A 12304-nucleotide genomic window follows, 5' to 3' on the forward strand; every position below is an offset into this window, starting at 1 on the left:
TCCCACCACACCAAAGCTGCAGCCCCGGATGGATGCACCGTGCCACCTGTGCAACCAATCCGGGCATTGGATGCCGGACTGTCCCCTGAGGCGGGAGTTTTACGAATTTAAAAAGAAACAGCGGCCTCAGGGGACCCCACAACACCAACCAAAAAACTAAATTGCAAGCGCACCTCCTCCCCGCGCCACGATAAAAATAGGGCAGGTGCCACCATTCCATCACGCGGGGAAAAGGGAAAGGAGGGAGACCTCCAGCAGGACCTGCCTGTTGCCACAGACTCTAAAACTTTACCAGACTTAACTTCTCACGAACCCATTTCTGGTCTTTTTCAGGCGGTGCCTCGGCCAGTCCTAACAACCACCTCCAGGACGATCCCCTTTCGGTTGCAGTTGACGGAGCCGCTCCATCTTATTGACTCAAATATCCAGCTCATCTCCGTCAGCCCGGAGTGCCCAGGTACCTGGCATCGGACCAAGGGTAGGTTCGTCACGGTTGGAGATTCCAAATCAACACCACAAGACATTCACATCATCCCGGGTCTCATATCATCAGACCCGGGAACATTCGCAGTAGCCATGTATTGTGCCTGCCCTCCCACCTTTCTGCCTCGGGGTCAAGTTGTGGCGCAAGCCATTCCTATCCCTGAGGGGCCCTGGGACTCCGAGCCATCCAAAACATCCACATCCTCACACCTCCCATCGGTGGCTTGGGCTCAAGCCCTAGGCAGAGAAAAACCAAGAATCACCTGCAGCCTACAGAAAGGTGGAGACCAGAAGCTCGTTCACAGGCTTCTGGACACTGGAGCAGATGTCACGGTCATTCCCTCACGGGATTGGCCGTCGCATTGGGAATTGCAGGACGCAGCAGAACGAATCCGAGGTGTAGGAGGGATCCAATTGGCGAAACAATCTAAGAGCATTGTACAAATTATGGGGCCGGATGGACAATTAGCGTCTGTACGTCCATTCATTTTAGATTACACGGAGCCCCTGTGGGGAAGGGACCTGCTCGCCCAGTGGGGAGCCCGAATTGACCTACCAGCAGCTCCCCAGGTTTTTGGGGCAGCGGTCACTGAGGAGCGCCCTACCCAGAAACTGAATTGGGTGACTGACACACCAGTCTGGGTAGAACAGTGGCCGCTTTCTAAACAGAAGTTAAAGGCGCTCGAAGAGCTCGTGGAAGAGCAGCTGCAGCGAGGCCACCTGGTGGAGACCATGTCTCCGTGGAACTCCCCAGTGTTTGTCATAAAGAAACCTAATAAAGAGAAGTGGCGGCTCCTTCACGACCTTCGACAAATTAACAACGTCCTTGAAGACATGGGTCCCCTCCAACCAGGGATGCCCTCCCCGACAATGCTCCCCCAAAATTGGAATTTAGCAGTAATTGACATAAAAGACTGCTTTTTCCAAATTCCCCTACACCCCGACGATGCTCCGCGTTTTGCTTTCTCGGTTCCTACCATCAACCGAGAAGCCCCTAGGAGGCGCTACCACTGGCAAGTTTTACCCCAGGACATGAAGAATAGCCCAGTCATCTGCCAGTGGCATGTCTCTTCCTTGCTCTCATCAGTCAGGGCAAAGGCAACCAACGCTACAATTTTCCATTACATGGATGACATCCTCGTCTGTGCTCCAACTGATGACAAACTTGCCCACAGTCTTGACCTAACAATCAGTGCATTGGTTGCTGCAGGGTTCGAGTTGCAGCAGGACAAAATTCAAAGAATGCCACCCTGGAAGTATCTAGGTCTTACAATTAGCAAAACAACTATGACACCACAAAAAATTAAAATTCGGAATTCCATTCGAACGCTTTCTGATGCCCAACAGTTGTGTGGGTCTCTGAATTGGGTGAGGCCTTGGCTAGGCATTCCCACCGAAGACCTGGCCCCCCTTTTCAATTTATTGAAAGGGGGAGAGGAGCTTAATTCTCCTAGGTCACTCACCCAAGAGGCGCAAGCTGCGTTGGAAAAGATCCAAAAGTCCATCTCGGAGAGGCAGGCCCATCGTTACCAGCCGGCCCTGCCCTTCAAATTCATTATTCTCAGGAAATTGCCACACCTCCATGGGATGATCTTCCAGTGGGAGGACATCGAGAACACCAAAAAGGACCAAGGGGCTAGGGACCCTCTCTTGATTATAGAGTGGGTGTTCCTTAGTCACCAAAGGTCCAAAAGAATGATGAGGCCACAGGAGCTGGTGGCGGAACTGATCCGTAAGGCTCGCCTTCGGATCAGGGAGCTGGCAGGTGTGGACTTCACATGTATTCACATACCACTCAAATTAGATTCGGGCCACTTTACAAAAGCTATGTTGGAACACCTTCTCCAAGAGAATGAGGCCCTGCAGTTCGCTCTGAACAGCTACACCGGTCAGATTTCTATTCATCGGCCGGCTCACAAAATTTTTAATTCGGAAGTCCAGTTTAAATTATCTCTTCAGCAGATTCAGAGTAGAACTCCTCTGAAGGCTCTGACTGTTTTCACCGACGCATCCGGCACATCCCACAAGTCAGTTATGACTTGGCGGGATCTGCAGACTCAGCGGTGGGAAGCTGACATCAAAGAGGTAGAGGGATCACCTCAAGTAGCTGAGTTAGATGCTGTCGTCAGGGCTTTCGAGAAGTTCCCTGGACCATTCAATCTAGTCACCGATTCCGCTTATGTAGCAGGCGTAGTTGCCCGTTCAGAACAAGCGATTCTGCAGGAGGTGTCCAACATAGCCCTCTATCAGTTGCTCACCAAATTAGTAAAATTAGTCTCTCACCGAGAGCAACCATTTTATGTGATGCATGTGCGGTCCCACACTAACCTGCCAGGGTTCATTGCCGAGGGGAACAGGAGGGCGGATGCCCTCGCTGCCCCTGTGCAAATGGCCCCGCTCCCAGACGTGTTCCGCCAGGCTAAGATCAGCCACCAGCTCTACCATCAGAATGCGCCAGGTCTGGTCAGGCAGTTCCAACTTAGCCGTGACCAGGCCAAGGCCATTGTGGCCACATGCCCCCACTGTCAATCCTTCCAGCTCCCGTCTGTCAACACGGGGGCTAACCCCCGAGGATTGGCAAGTTGCGAGGTGTGGCAGTCCGATGTTACACACGTCTCTGAGTTTGGTAAACTGAAGTTCGTTCACGTATCAGTAGATACCTTTTCCGGCGCGGTTTTTGCCTCCGCCCACGCAGGGGAGAAGGCAAATGACACCAAGAAACACCTACTTCTAGCCTTCTCCACGCTGGGCATTCCAAAAATATTAAAAACTGACAACGGCCCAGCATATAAGTCCAGGGAACTGCGCAACTTCCTGCAGCAATGGGGAATAGAGCATAAGACCGGCATCCCCTATTCCCCAAAGGGTCAAGCTGTAGTGGAACGGACCCATCAGAGCCTCAAAAGGGTCCTTCAACAACAACGTGAGGCAATGAAGATGGAGTCCCCCCAGGTCCGCCTTGCCAGGGCCCTTTTTACGATCAATTTTTTAAACTGCTCTTTCGAGAACCTAAATCCACCCATTGTTCGGCACTGCGGGCAGCACCAACAACTGCAGCCGAAAGAGAAGCCTCCAGTTCTCGTAAGGGACCCCGAGACCTGGAGGACAGTGGGACCTTTTGGCTTTGTCACCTGGGGGAGAGGATACGCCTGCGTTTCCACTCCCTCGGGTCCAAAATGGGTCCCTTCAAAATGGGTCAGGCCATACACCGCCTCCAGTCAAGTTCCAACTAAGAAAGTGGCACAGGTCGAAGAAGCCTGTTGGAGGAGAAAAAAGAGACCTTTTGAAGGAGGTTTAGACCTCCCGGAGCAGAACCATTCCTGATATTTTACCTTTATGACTTTTTGTCTTGTTCTTTTCAGAAAGCCCGAGAATGCCCATCCCCATAACCCACATCGAGCTGATCATTCTCTGGAACCTTTTTGCCATCGCGAGCCCATGGATTGTCCCTCAACCTAAGCAAAACGTTTGGAGGATGCTCGCTGGCGCCCTCGGCAGGGATCATTTGTGCCTCACCACCGCCTCGGCAGCAGACCCCTTGTCGACCTGCCTTGTGGGGATCCCGCTTCCTCCAAAGGAGTTTCCCGAGCCCCTTTACTCCTCCCTTAAACCCCTTTCCCAAAATAAAGTTTTCCGTCCCTCTGGTCCCAATCCCAATTTAATCTGGAGGAGGCTAATGTCCAAATTGAACATATCTAAATCTGACCCCACTGAATTTAAATTGCTCGGCTCCGCATCAGCAAATTTGTGTGTTGAATTTTTCCCTTTCCACGACCGCGACGAAAAATCTTTTACACCAATCATAGAACCAAATCTAAACTACGCGGCGGGGAATTGGTGTTCTGTTACCTCCCATATCACCACCTCCCTCTCCTTTGAAGATAAACCCAGATCCCTTCCCAACGGCGTATTTTTCATTTGCGGAGACCGAGCATGGGCAGGCATCCCCTCTCACCTTCTAGGAGGCCCGTGTACATTTGGACGGCTGACGCTGTTTGCTCCCAACAATTCCCAAATTAAAGATTGGAAAGAGAAGATTGTCGCACACAATTCGGTCCGCGTAGCAAGAGATCTTAAAGATTTAAATGAACAGTGTGACTCCCAAATTGTTCATTGGTCAAAGCCAGAAGGTGTCGCATGGACAGTGTTTCTCCCGTGGGTGTCTATTGCGAAGTCTCTAGGTGAATTAGCCCACCTAGAGTGTTGGGTAGCCAAACAAGCAAATTTTACCTCAGCCGCTTTAAGTAACCTCCTAGCAGACGAAGAAATAACAAGGCAAGCAACTCTCCAAAACCGAGCAGCAATAGATTTTCTATTGCTGCTCCATGATCACCGATGTGAAGAGTTCGAGGGGCTCTGCTGCCTCAATTTAACATCCAGAGCCGAGGACGCCAGAAGATCTATTGACCGAATGAAGGGAATGATCAGCGACATTAAAGAGAAAACATCAGACTGGTTAGGGGACATCTTTACGGGATGGGGTCTCTCGGGCTGGGTAGTTTCTATTTTAAAAACTGTTGTTTTAGTCCTTTTCATTTTAGTAGTCATTTCAATTGCAATTTCTGTCGTTTGGAGAATTCTTAAAGGGCTTATAGTTAAGTCGATGTCTGCTGCGGAAGTCAATCGAGTGGTAGTCGAAGAAAAGGTTATGGATGAAAGTCAAGAAGAAGAAGGTTCCGAAGAAGATGAGCAGTTAAAAGACCACCCTTGGTCAGATGAATCCTCAGAAGATGGTTTTTAAGTTACCCCACTCCTCCTTTTTCTTTTTGAACAAAAAAGGGGGAGATGTTGGGGTGCATTAGTTTTAAGTTGGTTTATTCCTGTACCCCCCATTCCTGTTTATGGTTCTGCCCGGGCTCTCTCTCTCTCCCTCTTCTTGATCGCCCCGTCAGTTGCACTTTTCCCCTCCCTTTCCCTACGATTTATCTCTCCTAATCCCTCCCTGGCTGCCTGTCTGTTATTCGGTGCCCACACCCTTCCATCCAGAACCTTCTGCCTTGGACATTGAATGATTGGACCAGGGGTCAGGGTTCAACCCTCAGTTTATTCCCACTGGAGATCCGAGATGTTTGTTACGTGTTATTCCCTCCTCTCAAAAATTTAGATTGGTCATTGTGTTCTGGTTATAAGGCCCTGCCGGGCATGCCTTTTTGTCCGCGCTCGACGCACTTTCAATAAACCCTCTCGTTTTCCCTGTCGACGCGGTCCTGTCTTTTTCTCCTGTGGGTCGCAGCCCGGCTCCTCTTCAAACAGCTCCGTGGATTCTCGCTCTTCTGAAGGCATTCCGCCTTAAGCACTCTCCCCAGGAAGTCTCCCAGCGGGAGGGTGCCCTTCCCCCTCTGTGCTGCCAGCGGTGCTGGCCGCAGCTTGCCGGGAGAATCAGAGACTCAGAGGCCAGCTGCCGCCGCTGCACTTCGGTGGACTAGGTCACCCCTAGGGTTTTTCGAATCCCCAAACCTCTTTGGTCAAGCCCTAGGAGAAGTACTACAACTCTTCTCCATTAAACCTGAGATAAAGCTCATCCAATATGTAAATTATTTGCTTCTCTCAGTGTAGCAGGCACAGGGCCTGCACGGCCTCCTTGGCGATCAGAGGCCTGAGCTAGGAAATGCCAAGTCAGCATGACTAAGGCTTTAGAAGCCCCTCTCTTTATTCTTTCAGACCCTGCTTTCTCCCTGCAAATCCATAGGTCACTTTCCCCTGACCCTTACTATTGGACAGTTTTCAAAACCCCTGTAGGGTATAAAAACCCCTCACTCTGCCCGGTTCAAGAGAGGAGAGCTGTCACTGGACCCTTCACGGAGACCCCAATAAAAGAACCCTGCGGAACCCATACAGCGCTTCTCCCTCTCTCTGCGTCTGCTGCGGCGGCACCTAGGGCACCTGGAAAGATGAAAGAGCTGAAATCACAAAAGAGCTGACTGCAAATCACTATAGCTTGCCCAGGTTGCCTGAGCCCCCCCGCTGAGCTATCCTGGCCGGCCGGCATTCCCCGCTGGGCTTCTGCCCTGAGGGTAATAGCTGAGCCATATATTCCCACCGGTGCACTATGCCTCCCAGGCCCAAGCTGCCAACACCGGCAACTAGGGATGGTTTGACAGTGCCAAGCGCCTCCTTCAAACTGACATCAGGAACCTGGGCTGGTGAGTTTTGTTTGCCAGGGAAAAGGGCCAGATTTGGTGTTCAGAGGCCTGTGGCCCAGAGTGGCCGAGGTTGGACGGCTGCCTGCTGAAATTCCGAACGGCACAGGATGCCACCCAGAGCCAGGCTGCCACCACCGGCAACTGGGGCTGCTTTGACAGTGCCAAGCGCCTCCTTCAAACTGACATCAGGAACCTGGGCTGGTGAGTTTTGTTTGCCAGGGAAAAGGGCCAGATTTGATGTTCAGAGGCCTGTGGCCCAGAGTGGCCGAGGTTGGACGGCTGCCTGCTGAAATTCCGAACGGCACAGGATGCCACCCAGACCCAGGCTGCCACCACCGGCAACTGGGGCTGCTTTGACAGTGCCAAGTGCCTCCTGCAGACTGACATCAGGAATGTGGTCTGGTGATATTTGTTTGCCAAAGAAAAGGGTCAGTGTTGGTGTTCAGGGGTCTGTAACAGGGGTATCCGTGGGTGGCCAGCTGCCTATTGAAATTCCCACCGGTGCACTACGCCTCCCAGTCCAAAGGCCCCACCACCGGCAACTGGGGCTGGTTTGACAGTGCCAAGTGCCTCTTGCAAACTGACATCTGGAAGATAGGCTGGTGAGTTTTGTTTGCCAGGGAAAAGGCTTGTTGTTGGTGTTCAGGAGTATCTGGCCAGCAGGCACCCATAGGTGGTCAGCTGACTGCTGAAACTCCGAATGGCGCAGGATGCCTCCCAAAGCCAAGCTGCCACCACAGGGAACAGGGAATAGTTTGACAGTGCCAAGTGCCTCCTGCAAACTGACACCAGGAACCAGGGCTGGGAAATTTTGATAGCCAGGGAAAATGGCCGGTGTTGGTGTTCAGGGGCCTCTGGACAGGGCTGGCTGACTGCCTGCTCAAAATCCTAACGGCACAGGATGCCTGCCAGACCCAAGCTGTGACCACCGGAAATTGGGACTGCTTTGATATTGCCAAGTGCCTCCTGCAAACTGACATCAGGAACTGGGGTGGGTTAGTTTTGTTTGCCAGGGAAAAGGGCTGGCATTGGTGTTCAGGGGTCTGTGGCCGGGGCTGGCTGGGAGTGGCCAGCTGCCTGCTGAAATTCAGAACGGCACAGGATGCCACCCAGATCCAAGCTGCCACCACCGGCAACTGGGGCTGTTTGACCATGCCAAGTGCCTCTTGCAAACTGACCTCAGGAACATTGGTTGGTGAGTTTTGTTTGCCAGGGAAAAGGGGCAGTATTGGTGTTCCAGGGCCTGTGCCCAGGGGTAGCTGGGGGTAGACGACTGCCTGCTGAAATTCCAAACGAGACAGGATGCCTCCCAGACCCAAGCTGCGACCACCGGCAACTGGGGCTGCTTTGACATTGCCAAGTGGCTCCTGCAAACTGACATCAGGAGCCTGGGCTGCTGAGTTATGTTTCCCAGGGAAAAGAGCCGGCATTGGTGTTCAGGGACCTCTGGCTGGGGTTGGCCGGCTGCCTGCTGAAATTCCAAATGCCGCAGGATGCCTCCCAGCATGTCACCACTGTCAGCTGGGGCAAGTGTGAAAATGCCACGTACCTCCTGCAAACTGACATCAGGAACCGAGGCGAGTGAGTTTTGTTAGCCAGGGAAAATGGCCGGCGTTGGTGTTCAGGGGTCTGTGGCTGGGGTTGGCTGGCTGCCTGCTGAAATTCCCAATGGTGCAGGATGCCTCCCAGGCCCAAGCTGTGACCACCGGAAATTGGGACTGCTTTTACAGTGCCAAGTGCCTCCTGCAATCTGACATCAGGAACCAGGGCGGGTGAGTTTTGTTTGCCAGGGAAAAGGGCCAGCATTGGTGTTGAGGCGCCTGTGTCCAGGGGTGGTCAGCTGCCTACTGAAATTCCGAATGGTGCACGATGCCCCCAGACCCAAGCTGCCACCACGACTAACTGGGGCTGCTTTGACAGTGCCAAGTGCCTCCTGCAAACTGACATTAGCAAGGTGGGCTGGTATACTTTTGTATGCCAGGGAAAAGGGCCCGCGTTGGTGTTCAGGTCTGCGTTGGTGTTCAGGTGCCTGTGCCCGTGGGCGGTCGGTTGCCTGCTAATATTCCGAACGACGCAAGATGCCTCCCAGACCTAAGCTGCAACCACTACTATATGGGGCCGCTTTGACAGTGCCAAATGCCTGCTGCAATCTGACATCAGGAACCAGGGTGGGTGAGTTTTGTTAGCCAGGGAAAAGGGCTGGCATTGGTGTTCAGGGGTCTGTGGCCGGGGGTGGCTGGGAGTGGCCAGCTGCCTGCTGAAATTCCAAATGGCGCAAGATACTTCCAAGACCCAAGGTGCCACCACTGGCAACTGGGTCGGACGTGACAATGCCATGTGCCTCTTGCAAACTGACAACAGGGTCTGGGGCGGGTGAGTTTTGTTTGCCAGGGAAAAGGGCTGTCATTGGTGTTCAGGGGCCTGTGGCTGGGGTTGGCTGGCTGCCTGCTGAAATTGCGAATGGCGCATGATGCCTCCCAGACCCCAGCTGCCACCACCGGCAAGTGGGGCTGCTTTAATAGTGCCAAGTGCCTCCTGCAAACTGACATCATGAGCCTGGACTGGTGAGTTTTGTGTGCCAGGCAAAAGGGGCGGCATGTGTGTTCAGGGGCCTGTGGCCAGGGGCGGCTGGGATTGTCCGACTGCCTGGCAAAATTCCAAATGTCGCAGGACGCCTCCCAGACCCAAGCTGCCACCAGTGGCAACTGGGGCTGGTGTGACAATGCCAAGTGCCTCTTGCAAACTGACATCAGGAGCCTGGGCAGGTGTGTTGTGGTGCAGGGTTCATTTGGTTTCTTCCGTTTCCCCCTAAAGTTATAATGGTTCGGTCCTAGGGTTCCCCCCCCCCCACCTCCCCTGGCAACCCCTCCTTTTGAGAGTATCAGTTTTTTGTCTCCACCCCTGTTCCCCTGGTTACCCTCTGTCAATCCCTCCCTGAGTTCCTGTCCATCAGCCACTGTCCCCTTCCCTATTTCCAGAAAGTTCTCCCCTCCTCGGTGGGTGACTGGATCGGGAACAAGGGTCCCTCCCTGTCGCATTCCCTATTGGCGAGCCGGCATGTTTGTCACGAGTTTGTTCCGTCCCAAGTTCTCTCTCATTGGTTGAAATGTTCTATGTTCCGTCCCTTTATAATCGGCTGTACCCCTGCCTCGTGGTCCCGACTCGGCTAGCGTTCCCTGGAGACATTAAAGCACTCTGGACTTTGCCCTGATTCGGATCCCTCTTTTCTACTTCGCCTTCTTGCTGATCACTGCTGCCTCTTGCTGAAGGCGCTGCCCGGACGCCCCCGGCGCATCTGGGCAGTGCCCCCCGGCTGTCAGTTGCTGTGCCACAGCTCGGCCGGTGCAGCCTCCTCCCCCGCCCGGGGGAGTAGAGAAAAAACCTCGGACAGCAACTCGGCAGTTTTGGCGCTCCACCGTGGGGCACTGGACAGCCCCGGACCCCGCGGCAGGAGGTTAGTGGCCAGCAGGCAGGTTTTGCCCTTCTTGCTTGGTTCATCGGTTGCTCCGTGGACGTCAAGACTACCCTGTCTGTGAGCAGACCTCGTTGTAGAGGCGTGGCTCCGGATCGGGACGGGATCGGCAGCTTCTGCACCCTGGAGTCGGTCCCCGGCGAAGTCCCTTCCCTTGGAGTTTTATCCCGGTCAGCGCTGGTCAGAGGGTGAGTACCCCCAGCTCCCCATCTTCGGGTGGTCCCCCTCGCTTAACCCCCCCCCAGTTTCGTCTGGTCGGGTCAGTGGTTTTGTCCCAGACCCGGTGGGGTTAGGGCTGGTGGCTGAGGGTTTTTTTCTGTTCCTGTTATATTTATTTTTACTCCAAGGGGTGGGTTTTCTGTGTCGGCATGGGTGCTAAACTGTCGACACAGCAGAAAAGAGTTTATCTCCAAGTTATAACTATCCTTGCTGGGAGAAATATTAAGTTAATTAAGAGGGAGTTAAAGCAGTTGATAATGTGGTTGTTTACTCAGTTTCCTCAGATTACCCCTGAAATGGTTCATAGGATAGATTTTTGGAATTCGGTTGGAACAAAATTATCTCAATTGGATTCTGAGGGGGAATCAAAGAGTAAAAAATTAGTTTATTGGAGCTTCCAAATTATTATAGCTTTAAAAGAACAAGGAAAACTGAGGAAACAACTATCCCCTGGTTCATGTTCACCCTGTCCCCAAGTCCTAGATCCTTGTTCCACCTCCTCTGTACCTCAGAATAAGGGAATCCTGAGGGAAACAGCTCACACAGGCACAGTGCCGGGTTCTTGCCATCCCCCGGGTTTTCCTCAGGGTCCTCCAACCCCCCACCTCCGAAGTCCTGGCCAGACTTCGGGGGATTCTTCCCCGAACCCTGTTTCCCCCACCCCGAAGTCCCCGGTTGTCAAGCCCAAAGCTGAGTTCTTAGTTCCAGAGGGTGACTACTCTCAGACTCTGTCTCAAAATGGCTCCCATGGAGCTCAAGATGGAGGTGGCCACATGGCTTTTCCCTCCAAAACCCTGTCTTCTTCCCACAATCCTTTTCTTTTTCCCTCCAAGCCTGTTGTCCCCTCCCCTCCCCTACAAAACCCTGCCCACCCCTGCTTCGCTCCACCCTTTGTTCCTCCACCCTCTTCCACGCCCTTTCCTCCTCCCCCTCCCCTAGCCCCGCCCCCAAGTTACCACCCACAGGCGGAGCATGTCCCAGCTCTCGACTCCGCCCAGGCTCCCAGCCCCACCCAGGTTCCCACGCAATGCCCCTCCCTCCCCTGCTCTGGTTCCCACGCCCCACCTCCTGGTTCCCACAACCCGGTTCCCGGGGTGGGGGCAGGGTTGGAGAACTGGAACACAGGGCTTGCACCAGCGATCACTGCAGCCCCTGTCACATACCAGCAGGAGGGACAGGGACCAGTCAAAGCACAGTGGACCCCATTCCCCCACTCCACCATCAAGGAGCTGTGCAAGGCTCAAAAGGAGTTCTCCCGGGAGAGTGAATATTTCTGGGGACTCCTTCGAGCCGCTTTATTAGAAACTAATGTTGTTCCCGCTGATTTGCGGACACTTTTTTCATGTCTCCTCAACCCCACTGAATTCGGGGTATGGGAGGAGGCATGGAAAAAGGGAATAAGGGACATCCTCCCAGACTTATGGGCGGATACCCAAACAAGCACAACCCATGGTGGTGAAGCGGTGTGTACTGAGCACCTTATCGGTACTGGAAATTGGGCCGACGGGGCGATCCAAGCAAGGGATATCCCCTGTGCTGTGCTCCGGGAAAGCGCCAAGGTAGCGGAGCGGGCTTTCCTATCATTGAAGACTGCAGTACCATCTCTTACATTTTCTAAAATAATCCAGGGCAGTGAGGAGCCTTTTATAATATTTGTCGAGCGTCTCCGCAGGGCTATAGAACAGCAAGTCCACAGCGAGAGCGCTCGACCGAGCATCCTGCTCGAGATGGCTGCCGCCAATGCAAACACCGCCTGCAAGGCAGCCATCCTCAGCCTGCCCTTGGACCCACCTCCCACCATCCAGGCAATGATAGAGGTTTGCCAGACGAAGGTTCCGGTCATCGCTCGGCAGGACACTAACACCAAGCCATCGCCCCGCCGGGTGTCCTTCGCCGAACCAAGGAACTTCTTTGAAGCAATGCCCGCACAGCCACAATGGACTCCTACCCTGCCAAGGCCGCCGCCGCGTGGACAGTGCCACCTCTG

General features: G+C 53.6%; 1 long non-coding RNA gene across 1 annotated transcript; it reads left to right on the forward strand.

Annotated features, from left to right (window-relative positions):
• Nucleotides 1–335: 335 nt before the first annotated feature.
• On the forward strand, nucleotides 336–5680 carry LOC135284134 (uncharacterized). The gene is made up of 2 exons (XR_010349622.1): nucleotides 336–478; nucleotides 3846–5680. It is a non-coding gene; the product is annotated as an uncharacterized LOC135284134 (long non-coding RNA).
• Nucleotides 5681–12304: the final 6624 nt, after the last annotated feature.

Source organism: Passer domesticus, chromosome 20 (genome assembly GCF_036417665.1).
Source record: "Passer domesticus isolate bPasDom1 chromosome 20, bPasDom1.hap1, whole genome shotgun sequence".
NCBI lineage: Eukaryota > Metazoa > Chordata > Aves > Passeriformes > Passeridae > Passer > Passer domesticus.